At 39.2% G+C, this 12,298-nt stretch overlaps 1 protein-coding gene across 1 annotated transcript in view; it reads left to right on the top strand.

The window, feature by feature from the left end:
- The window catches only part of SLIT3 (slit guidance ligand 3), a 526,008-nt gene that overhangs the window by 283,524 nt on the left and 230,186 nt on the right, over positions 1-12,298 (top strand). The gene's annotated exons all lie outside the window — the stretch shown is intronic.

Below are 12,298 nucleotides of genomic sequence, written 5' to 3'. Positions count from 1 at the left end.
CCTTTCCTATGAGGACAGGCTGAAAGAGTTGGGGCTGTTCAGCCTGGAGAAGAGGAGGCTCCGGGGTGACCTTATAGCGGTCTTCCAGTACCTCAAGGGGGCCTACAGGAAAGATGGGGAGAGGCTGTTCAGGAGGGCCAGTTATGATAGGACAAGGGGTAATGGTTTTAAAATAGAGGGAGGTAGGTTCAGGTTGGATATTAGGAAAAAATTTTTTACTATGAGAGTGGTAGAACACTGGAACAGGTTGCCCAGAGAGGTGGTGGATGCTCCATCCCTGGAGACGTTCAAGGCCAGGTTGGACAAGGCCCTGAGCAACCTGATCTAGTTGGAGATATCCCTGTTCCTTGCAGGGGGGTTGGACTAGATGACCTTTGAAGGTCCCTTCCAGCCCTAACCATTCTATGATTCTATGATTCTATGACCTAAATACTGCAGCAATCTCATAAATGCCAGAAAAAGATGGATGCCATTCGCTTTTATGAATGAAAAGAAACAGACTTATGGTTTCCTGTAGGTGGAAGGAAACACTCCCTGATGAATACGCAGAAGAGTTGTCACATATGCTGTGTGTCCTGTTCCTGCAGGACATATAGTAGTGCCACACTGATTTTGTAAAACATTCTTCGGAAAGTCAAAGATCTGCTAACAAAAACTGAATGTAGTGATCCAAACATACTGGATGCTTATGGTTCATATGGGTGTTCAAATAGGAACATTTGTTCCAAAATGTAAACGTAAATCTGAAGGATGGATTGCTGTCCTTACCCTGGGTCATAAACATTTCACAGCTGACATGAATTTGGCTGGCTCGAAAACAGTAAAACAAAATGGCTTTTTTGTCAACTGTGATCCAATTTGCTGTGTATTTACATAGCACTTTGAAAAGTATTTAAAAATTGATGTAATTACTAGGTCCCCACATAACCAAGAGCAACATTATTTTTGGTTCCCTTTTAATGTATCAGGTCCTTGATTTGCTTTCCTTTCCTACAATCTTTTCTGGGTTTTCTTTTGATTTATTCTTCTTTAAAGTTTTGGGTAGGTTTTTTTTTTTTTTTCTGTCTAGAAACTAGTTATTCTTTCCTATCCTTTCTTGTTCTGTAGATATCTTGTGAAGTGTTTTGGGCTTTCATTTGTTATGTGCAGATGTTTCACTGACAGCATAAGTGAGTTTCTCAAGTGTTCCAGAGCTGGTGTAGTCTCGGCAAGGGAATGGATGGCAGAGGAGAACACAAGTCACAGAGACTTAGTTAGTGTGACATCTTTCTTTATGAAACATGTCATGAGATTGTTAAGTTGAATATGGACAACTACTGGAGGAAGAAGAACAGGTCTTCAAATTCGTGTATAACAACCAAACATTTCATGTCTATGAGTGGACTTTGGCAGTGCTGATAATGAGAAGTTGCCTTTAGGCTGGCCTGCTCAGGTCTCTGGCATGAGGCTCTGGATGCACACAGAAATGAGGTTTCCTCCCCCATGGACCTCACGATATAGCAGGCAGGACAAGACAACACTCAAACCTGTGAACTGAAAGGTTGTAAGTTTGGAGAAGGCTGTTTGGTGAAAGTTCTGCAGTTACAGCAAGTGTAGGGCCCAGAGCAGGCTCCAGTCAAATGTTTTCCAGTCTGCAGTTGCTCACAGCTTACTCGCTTCCCTACAGAAATGATTTCCTAATGTTTTGAGGTCTCTGTGGCAAAGGTGCTTTCACATCACTAGCCTCCTAGGTCAGGCGGTGGCCCAGCACCCTCCCAGTCCTGAAGCCACTCTCAGACAGTCGCTGCTTTTTCACTGAAGGATCTTCCCTGACTCAGAAATGCTGGTTTCTTTTTACACTCTGTTTGCCAAGGATACCCCACTTTGTAACAGTAACGAAATAGCAGATGTAGTACTGATCAATCTTCTCAGAGTAACAGGAGGTTTTTTTACTTGCTCATATGTAAGTACTTATAGATGAGTAAGCAAATGTACTTACGTAACAACGTAAGTTACATGTGTAAGCACACAGAGTACCCAGTGAAGTGCAGAATAGTATTTTTATGAACATAGTACAAATATGAATAAATATACAAAAATGCACAGCAAGAACACACCCTTTCATCAAATTTTTTGTAGCACAAGCGGTTAGTGCAGAAATCCAAAGCACATATATTAACTTATTTGCTTGAAATCACATAGGAGAACAAGCAAATTTGGGGCAATGAAGTATAGAGTCAGACTATAAGAAGTAGTTCCAGTGGGAATTTGGATGTGGAACTTGAATTAATTGCTTTGAGTAGTGAGGATGAAGTTTAATGTAAATGCCTTAAAAGCTCAGAAGCTTCAGGCTGAATTCTAATGTCTCTCTCCTGCCCTTAGCACTGACTCATCTAAACTTGCCCCTCTGCTTATCTAATATTGGTTACAGGTCAACCATGGATCTGACTTGCCAAATGAGATGCGATGCTGCGAAATGACAAATATAGAAACTCTTAAAAACAGACGATCAGGATGTTGCATGTGAATTGAAGCAACCCCTAGAAAACAAATTTCAAATGTTTTTATAGTATCCATTGCAGACCTTGTTTTGTATCAGTAAGAGGGCAGCAGCCTTAGGAGCACAGTTATATGATGTGCTTGGGTCTGCTGCTCTTTTGCAGTAGGCCTGAGGGGTCACACACCTGCAAAGAGAAACATGTAATCTGAGTGAGGAATCACAGTTTGGAGCTGCCTGTGGACCTCAGCCGTTTAGGAGCATTTGCATGTTAAAACCAAAATCCCGGACTTAGATAATGCCCAGGCAGGTGGGCAGTGAACAAGGCAAAACTGTAGCTAAGCTAAATGGCTCCTTGTCTTAAAGTAAATGAAAACACTTATTTTTCATTTGTTAGTTTTCAGTGGCAAATTTTACAGCAGAAATTACTAGAATAATTAAAATTCATGTCTCAAAGGCGAGTTGCTGTTGCCTGGTCAGTATAAGGAAAAAAAATAGTCTGGAAGCAACCCCCTCACACACACACATTTCCTCATCTAGAGTGCCACTTACTCATCCAAAATCAGAGCCCACAGCCATGTTAAAGATGAAATGACCTGCTCTTTGGAACCCCCTGGAAAAGCGAGCCTGTGCTAAGCAGGATCAGTACTGGAAACCTGGATCAGAGTGATTTAAAACTAATGCAGCATCTTGAAATACGTGGTGTTCATTAATTAAGCTCCAGTGACCATGGGTTTTAGTTATTATTTTAGCACTTCTTGGATGTGAGGAACTGAATACAACCACGTTAAAAGAAAAGAATCACCCAAATGACAATGAGTACTGACATATTCAAAACTGTTCTTCCCTCTTCAGCTTTAACTGGCCATTTTTGGTTTTTTTTTTTAGACAGTGTGATAAACCAGGATCTGATTGAAAAATTTATTGGTGTGACTAAGAAACTATAGTTTATAAGTGCAAGATGTTAAAATGTTTGGGTATTCATCCACTAGGTATTAATATTAATTTTCTAATTGTTTTTTCAAAAAAAAGTCAGCAAAACACAAAAATCTTTACTGGTTTGCCTAAATTTACCAGCCATGTAACAAGGTTGACGCTCTGCTGCGACTTCAATCACAACATTTACCGTTTTGATATTATTTCCTCTAATTTTTGTCTTAAGAGCTAGAAAACATATCTCAAGTCGTTGTGTGACTGCAGGTGATAGAATTAATCTAATGTAATATGTGATTTCAAAGGGGACAGATGTCTGGAGATTGAATGTCAAGATTCCTTTTTGCTCTGTCATCTCCCTAACCATGTAGAAGAGGTGCTTCTGGTGTCTGGCCCTTGGGCACATTTACCTTGGCTTAATCGCCCAGGTCTATTGCATTTGCTCTCTGCCACAGCCTCTATCTCCTCATGTAATTTTCATGTTTGCTGAAAAAGTCTAAGCCTCTTAAAGGCACGAGAGCCTTAGTTTTCCTCTCAAAGCTGAATTTAGAAAATTATTAATAATAAAATATGTAAACATTGAAACACCGGAATTAATATGGTTTTCGCTAAGGAGCCCTGTCAAATCATAGAATCATAGAATGATTAGGGCTGGAAGGGACCTTCAAAGGCCATCTAGTCCAACCCCCTGCAAGGAACAGGGATATCTCCAACTAGATCAGGTTGCTCAGGGCCTCGTCCAACCTGGCCTTGAATGTCTCCAGGGATGGAGCATCCACCACCTCTCTGGGCAACCTGTTCCAGTGTTCTACAACTCTCATGGTAAAAAATTTTTTCCTAATATCCAATCTGAATCTACCTCCCTCTATTTTAAAACCATTACCCCTTGTCCTATCACAACAGGCCCTCCTGAACAGCTTCTCCCCATCTTTCTTGTAGGCGCCCTTGAGGTACTGGAAGACCGCTATAAGGTCACCCCGGAGCCTCCTCTTCTCCAGGCTGAACAGCCCCAACTCTTTCAGCCTGTCCTCATAGGAAAGGTGCTCCAGCCCTCTTATCATCTTCATGGCCCTCCTCTGGACCCTCTCCAACTGGTCCATGTCCTTCTTATGTTGAATAACCACCTTGCTTTGCTGCATCCCACCCTTTCCCCTGGCAGTGTCCGCAGGCACCTGCAGCCCCTTCTCCCAGTAAGCGCTGTGCCACCCGAAGCTGCCTGGGCTGCACTGGGCACGTGGGCAGCCCCAGGGAAGCCCGTGGGTGGTGTCCTTGGGGCAGCAGTAATGTTGTATGTGTCCAGAATGTCTCCTGTCCTGCGCCGTGGATAAGAACCAGCAATAACCTGGCCTTGTTGTGTCGCTCTGTAGAGTCGCTTGCAGCCCTCTGGCCTGCTGAAGCCACATTTTAGAAATAGTGGTAGCTCCAGACAAATTTTGTCTGTCTTTGACAACTGATATAAATTATAATGTTAAGGGATGAAGCATTCCATGTCTGTCTTTTTAAAGTTTTGGTTTTGTAATGAATTTGTTACTACACAGAACGTACACACAGAATCGTTTTCAAGGAAAAAACCCAAACCCTGGTTGCATGCAGCTATATTGATCTGCAGTAACAGCTAGCCTCTGGGGGCTTATTTGTTTTTCCTTCAAAATCAGCATGACTTATTTGCTCTTAGTCCCGTGTAAGTGATACCATGATGGTACATGAGCCTATGTAAACATTGACCTTGCCTATAGTATGGATCGTGACACATGCCTCGGGCAGCAGGGCCATCAGGGGCTGCCCATGGGGCAAGTTCTGCGGTGCTGAAGTCCTCGAGGAAGGATGCGGGCACGGGGAGCGTGGTCCCGGTGGGCACGGGGAGCGTGGTCCCGGTGGGCACGGGGAGCCTGGGCCCAGGGGGCACGGGGAGCCTGGGCCCAGGGGGCACACTGAACCTGTATCTCCCTTAGGGCACCACAGAGGCACACTGAAGCGGAGGGAGGGTCTCAAGGTCTGATGGAAGTGATGGGCATAAATGTGCAAACAGAAGTAACTTCCAGCCCTTATTGCACGTCAGGGCAGAAAGTAGCAGTTCCTTAGTGAGCCTACTCCACCTGCAGCAGCTCAGTGGATTTTAACCTTCTGCACCTCCTCTACCCCATGTTCTTTGTACATTACAAATTTCTACTAATTTTTTACATTCAATATCTGTGCATTTTTTATACATAAGGGCCTTAGTTTCAGATTTTACAGTTTCATACTAACATCGCTAGTGATATGATTTCCTATTGATATTCCCAATATGATTCCCTAGTATGATTTTCTGTTACTAAGGTGAATGATTAGTAACATTTTGGAATTAGAACTTTTCTTTACATATAGTGTTTGATATTTGTCAGCTGAAAATAACAATAAATAAAACAAAGATTTAAGTAAGTGCAAACCTCCTGAAAATATAAAAACCACTAAAGTAAATAACTTTCCTATTCTCTAACACCCATTTTCTCTTCCTCATTTCTTCCCCTTTTCCCCTTTGGGGCTACGGCAGAGGAGAACAACAGATGGTTATCAGTCAAGAGTAACTAGGGAAACCGCAAAACCTGCCCCAATTGCTATGGAGACAGCCATTTCTGTGCTTGGTATGCACTATTTGTTACATCAGCAACCAGAGAGAGTTGAAAAAAAGAAAAAAAAAATTGTTCTAAACCCTCTGATTTCGAAAGGAAATCCTGGGTTTGTGTGTATGTATACTTGTGGGAGGAGGCAGGAGTGGTCGTCTTGGTCATTTGTCACTTAAGTTTTGCATTAAGCTAATACAATATCTATTTTTTGACAGCAGCATTTTGAATTGTGAGTTAATGTAATAAAAAAACCTTAGAGTAAATACTTAATACTTTTGAATAGTCTGCAGAGTTGTTATTTATAAGCAACTCTTCCCTTCCAAATCAGATATCCTTCCCTCCTTATTTAACAACCTGGCAACATCGGTCGGGTACGAAAACTGAAGACAGAGAATATGACTGTGCCCAATTATTTCATGCAGATGAACTCTTTCTGCACAATGCTTTGACCACAGCTTTTGGCAACACCACATCTTTAGGAAACAACAAAAAAAAGAAATTCTGGAACACTTGTAAAAACCCCAGAGGGAGATTCTGCTTGATCACAGCAGCTCTGTCATTTGTGTTTTGCATCACCGATTTACTCCACTTGAGAGTTATTTTAATATTGAATTTAATATATCAATTCTTTAAATTTTCTAATACAACCAAGATCTTATAAAATTAATTTAGTAAAGCATTGCTGAAGAGTAAACGTTTAACATGAAAAACGCATTAAAAGCTACTTTGAAATAACCTTATATTATTTCAATGTACTTGAATTTAGTATCAGTTCAAAGGACTATCTATTATAATTTATGGAGCTTACTTATCAATTTAATTTAAGAATAAGGACTTTGGTAGATGAGAAATGTGACATAGATGTATTGGGTCACTTTCCTTTGAAATTTTAACATCGTCAAAGTTGTATAAGGACTGGTTTGGAGGCTGGACAATAAATGTTACAGAGTATTTCTCTAATTCTTACAAGTTATTGAAGAGCTTCAGTACTAGGGTGTAAACTTTCAGGAAAGTGATGGCATAGACCCAGCAGTTTGTATTAGAAAAAAATGGGGAAAGGTTTGGGGAAAATGTTGTCCAAAGTAAGGTTCTTCTGGAGATGTAATTAACGAAATTGATTTTTTTCTAGCGACAGTTCTATAATAAGTTACAGTGAATTTACTTTCCTGTGAAATGGCTACTGAAAATTCCTTTGAATACTTAAGGAATACAATACCTTTAATATGGATACTTCTGGTTAAATATGCAGATGTTTTATTAACAAGGAAACGGCTCTTGCTCAATCTTGGATATATGAGTAGAGGAGTAATTTGGTATCTGTAACAGTAAAACTTTCTTAAATATGTATCTCTTCTACACTTCTTTTTATGCTGAATGTAAAATATGAGAAACGAAGAAATGTGTAAAGTATTTATTACAGTACTTGTTAATACAGGCTTTTATTTAAATATTTAACTAGATATACAAAGAGACTACAGTAATTAAACTACTGTCACAGTATAATTAAAAACCAGACTAACACTCGAGCTCTGCAGTGGCCTCAGTAATGTTTGTAAATGGAAAAAAAAAATCTCTCACTGAAACAAATAAAGTACAAAACACTGATTATATAGTTCATTATTGGGAAATGTTGAAGCTTGAAGGACCCCTTCTTCATGAATGTGAGTACAGCTAATGACAGAAGAAGTATTGTAAGCTCTTATATAAGGCATCGGGTTAGTTGTTATAAAGAAACTGCTAGAAATATAAATGTAGGGTTTTAAACATTAAACAACTTGTGATGTTACTACAAGATTAGATTATTTCAGTTTTGGAAAATTACACCCTAGATGAATTCAATTCTTTAATATTTTGGAATATTTTTGTTTTGCTTTCTTTTTAAAATCAAGTCTAGTAGCATGAAAAAAAATTACCTCAGCTTTGTTGCTGGGGATTTTGCTCTCTCCAATGCATTTGAAAACTGAAATATTCCTTATTGTTGTGGGCAAAACTTCCAAGCCTCGGTATTTAAAGGATTATTTCAAATGGCAAAAGAATATCAACATTGTAAAATCCTGTTCCTTCCAAATGTTATTTGAAATTTAACTCTGATGTATGATAGATAATGTACAAATCTAAATGGATAAGCCGGAGTCATACGCTGTCAGGGGACTTGTGTTTCAAACGGTTAAAGTGGGGTCTTGGCCAAACCATAGACTGTCCAGTGATATAAATCTATTAGGATGCAGCATTATTTCTCATTTCATAGAAAGGTGACTTGTGTCTAAGTATTTTTCTTTAAAACATCAATTTTAAAGATAGACAATGATCAATCAGTTACGTATAATTTAGTCACATAATTTTCCTGCTTTTAATAAAAACTGAGACTAGCTATTGAGTCATGGTTAGAGTCAGATTATAATAATGCATACGGCATTATGTGTCACAGCTCTACCATATGAAAGATGCCTTTTTCTCCAAATAGTTTTATAAATTCTCACGTTGTTTATAAGTGCTTGTCTGTGTCACACTTCACCTAAATCCCATACACCCATTCAGTATTTTCCTTGTTCATGTGTTTTGCTCAGTTCTCTGAGACCTTCTGGTGTGGCTCTTTGTATCTGTTAGTATTGTCTGCTATTGCCTGTCACGGAGATCTTGGATCCCTGGAGTCACTTAGTGAGGTCAGAGTAGGTAATTCAATCACACTCGAGCTGCTGGGTTTCCCAGGCTGGGATCTCAGCTCACTGACGCTGGAGCAAGAACCTTTCTGAGAACGTCACCGAGCCCAAGTCCAGTGCTTTGTGTCTAATGCACAAGAGATTCGGCATTTAACCCAAACACTTTAACCCAAATAAAAGTTCAATATCTATCTGACTTCAGCGAAAACTTGGATGCTCAAAGTTTGGTGGTGCTTATTTGTTCATGCCGTGGCTTGTAGCTCTTGTAATGTGCTATGCGTATTGCGTGGTTATTGTGGTTTTGATCATCCTTTTGCCTCTTAAATACAGAGGCTCACTTTTTGTGTGAGAAAACCCTTGTTTTCTTCAGAGGCAGTTGAATCACTTGGTAATTTGAGGTAAAGTCTGAGCTTAGTGCTGTGTTCTTTCAAAAGGCAGGAGTAAATGGAGGTATAAAAAGTGATTTTGCCCATTTCAAAATTGTGTCTTAAATGTGAGTTTGTGTTGTCTGACCTTTTTTCGCCATTACATTACACCATTACATGCACAACGTCCTGTTTGTAATATCAAGGATAAAAGATCATCTGGAAAGGGTATGAACATTGACAAATAAAGATGGCATTTAAATCTGAATAAATGCTTCTGCTGGCTAAGACCATTTTATAAATTTACCTGTAAGGCCAGAGCATCTGATCAGTGTCTCAGGTAGCAGTGCTTCGGGTCTGGGTGAGCGTGAGTGCTCCATTCAGAAGGCAGCAATGAAGATATGAGAGCAGCATCGCGTGTTCCTCAAGGAAATGTATGTGCCACCTCTTTTGAAGTTTTGATTATTTTTTTCCTTTTTTTTTTTAAAGTTGAATTTTTACTGTCACTGCATATGATTAGTTTTATTCAGGTAAGATGATGTTCTCAACAAACGATAGGCATGTCTGTTCTGCAAGTTGAAGGATCTGCATGCAGAGCTTACACACTTTGAGTATGTAACCTGGCTGCTAGCCCACATCATGGGATTTTTATTCTGTCTTCACGGGTATAGAAGTATGTGTTGAACACCTGTCTTTGCCTTTCTGTAAGGCTATACCTGAAGTTTTCCTCAAAACTTTAAACTGACACGTTGCCTTGGAAGGAAGACATTCAGACTTTGAAGTCTCAAATCTCTAGTCTCTGCTTAACTACTCACCGGGGTGCTGTGCAGATGTAAAGAAATAGAATTTCCGTCTTCACATATAGAGAAATGAATGGGGAGGTGAAATGTCTTAAAAACAGTCATGCCTGATTTTTAGACAGCTAGTGGTTCTGTTCCTTTTGAGAAGAAATTCTCGTGCTTGGAGTTAAACACAAATATGAATGTTTTGGTGTGTCAGCAGGGTACATGAGCTCTCTTACAAAGACGTCCTGAACGTGTGGATGTCTCCCAGAGACTGTGAAGATTTAGTTTATGGGGCACGCGGAATCAGGGTGTCTCTGTAATGAATACTTTCCATATTTACTGACTATCCTGCTAAGTGCACGTCTTCTGGGCATCTAGAGGTTTCCCTTGCTGTGGTCCTGTGGATTAATCACACGGACTAAACTTGGCTGTTAGTGTTAGCATGACTGGACCTACGGAAATATGATTAAGATTGTCATTACGCTTTTTCAACAAAAATCAATCTGTGAGAGTAGCATTTAAAAAAAAAAGGCTCTGTGACTAGCACACTGGGTTTATTTGCTTATTTTAGTGTATTTGGCAGAAAAATCAATATTACAGTATAACTCAAATAAAAATAGGCAATACATTGCACTTCCCATAGAAGAAAAGAGAAAGGTGGTTCTCAAGTTGTGCTTGCTTTCTCTTCGTCATGCTAACATGTGCCAACTTTATGCTTAATAAAGCCAACTGGAGTGTAAAGTACTTAGTCATGCAACCAGCGTTATATTTAACTCATTTTAAGTTGAAAAGCACCATCCTTTCTGTTTGAGCAACAAATTTTTAACAACCCACACAATTAAACAGGGATCTCGGAAAAAGCCACTCAGCAGTCAGTAGTCCTCCTAGCAGTCAAAAATATGTAGTTTTTAGCATCTTTGCTAGGTAGTGGGAGAAACAGAGAACATAAATAAATATGTATGTATATACGGTATACATATGGATATATACTATGCATGAACTCTTATGCTACAGAAAAATCCTTTTTGGGTGATTGTACATCCCGGTATCTGTCAAGATAGGAGGCATCGCTGAAGTTTTGCCAAATTCAGCATGTTCTCCAAAGTTACGAGAGCTGTGAGAAACCTTAGCTGGGCTTTATGCTTGCTAAGCTTTTCAGTAGACCTTATAGCGTGTAGGGTTTTTCATGTACTTTAAATCATAAAATACGTGATGTTCATTGAGACCAGCCTACATTACGGAGGATAAGTTTCCCATAGTCTTAAAATATGTACATGTTCAAGATGCTCAACGTTAGTAGATCAAATTCTATCTTTAAAGAGGTGCATAAAGATTATATTTGCTCTCTGTGTGCTTTATTGTTGTATAATAAGAAAGTTGTGACAAATGTCGATTTAGACCAAAAATTAGGTAGAGCAAATAATTGGAAAGAAGTTGGTAGAACTATGCAAATATATTATACATGTGTGTATTATATTTGCTAACTCCGCATATACATTAATTATTTTTAATAGCAACCAGAAACTGCAATGCAATTTGGTATCTTTGTTCATGCTACTTTACACACAGAGGACAAATGGTCTCTACCTCACCAAATCCAAAGTTTGTGCTGTGCAAAGGACAACATAATATAGAGTCAGGAGCCTGCATCTATTTTTTCTATGAAATGTGGATATTGTACTTATATGTAGGTAGGTACACAATTTTATTTCTCTAAGTGTAAAATTTAAGGGATCAGATGTCAGAAAATGTAATCACTGAATTTTAAATTACAGCTTACAACTTTAATTCTCTAAGCAGAAGAGACAGATGTAGCTGTACTGCTGTATCCACATATATTGTAACATACATTTAAATCACATGTATGCAGGGAGACGAGAGAACTTCACCATCCAAATATTAAATTACACATTTTGAAGCAAAATAGTGTTTTAAGTGTACGTACATATAATGCTTTCTGTCACTGGATTGCTCTCCCTGATGCAGTTAGACAGAACCTGTATTTAGTCAGAAATCTTTCAATAGAACGGGCTACCAGATGGGACCAGTAACAATGCAGAGAGGCATCGAACCACCACAGACATTTGGTGCTTAGAATAATAAAAAGACTATAAAATTAGATTAGTCGAGTCTAATTTGGAATTGGTATATTCCCTATGCACTCTCACAGCTCTTGGGCAGATAAAGCCTGGAGATTTAGTACTGTCAGGACGGAGGACTCCAACTTCCAGTAAAAGAAAAAAAGGCATTCTGGGAGGTCACGGAGGGCAGCACAGTGACCTCCAATGATTTACAGGCCTTTAGCTTAATGAAATTGTTTCAGTGACATGACGGTAAAAGCTCATAATGGATTGGATGCCCTAATGTAATGAAATTACTCCCTTCTGCCTTTAAAAAAAAAAAAAAAAAAAAAAAAAAAAGGCGCAATTAATATTTACTGAGACCTGACAGGCTTCAGTGTGCGGGAGCGTGCAGC

This window comes from Tauraco erythrolophus, chromosome 16 (genome assembly GCF_009769465.1).
Source record: "Tauraco erythrolophus isolate bTauEry1 chromosome 16, bTauEry1.pri, whole genome shotgun sequence".
Taxonomy (NCBI): Eukaryota; Metazoa; Chordata; class Aves; order Musophagiformes; family Musophagidae; genus Tauraco; species Tauraco erythrolophus.
This window is presented reverse-complemented; position numbering and strand designations above follow the sequence as displayed.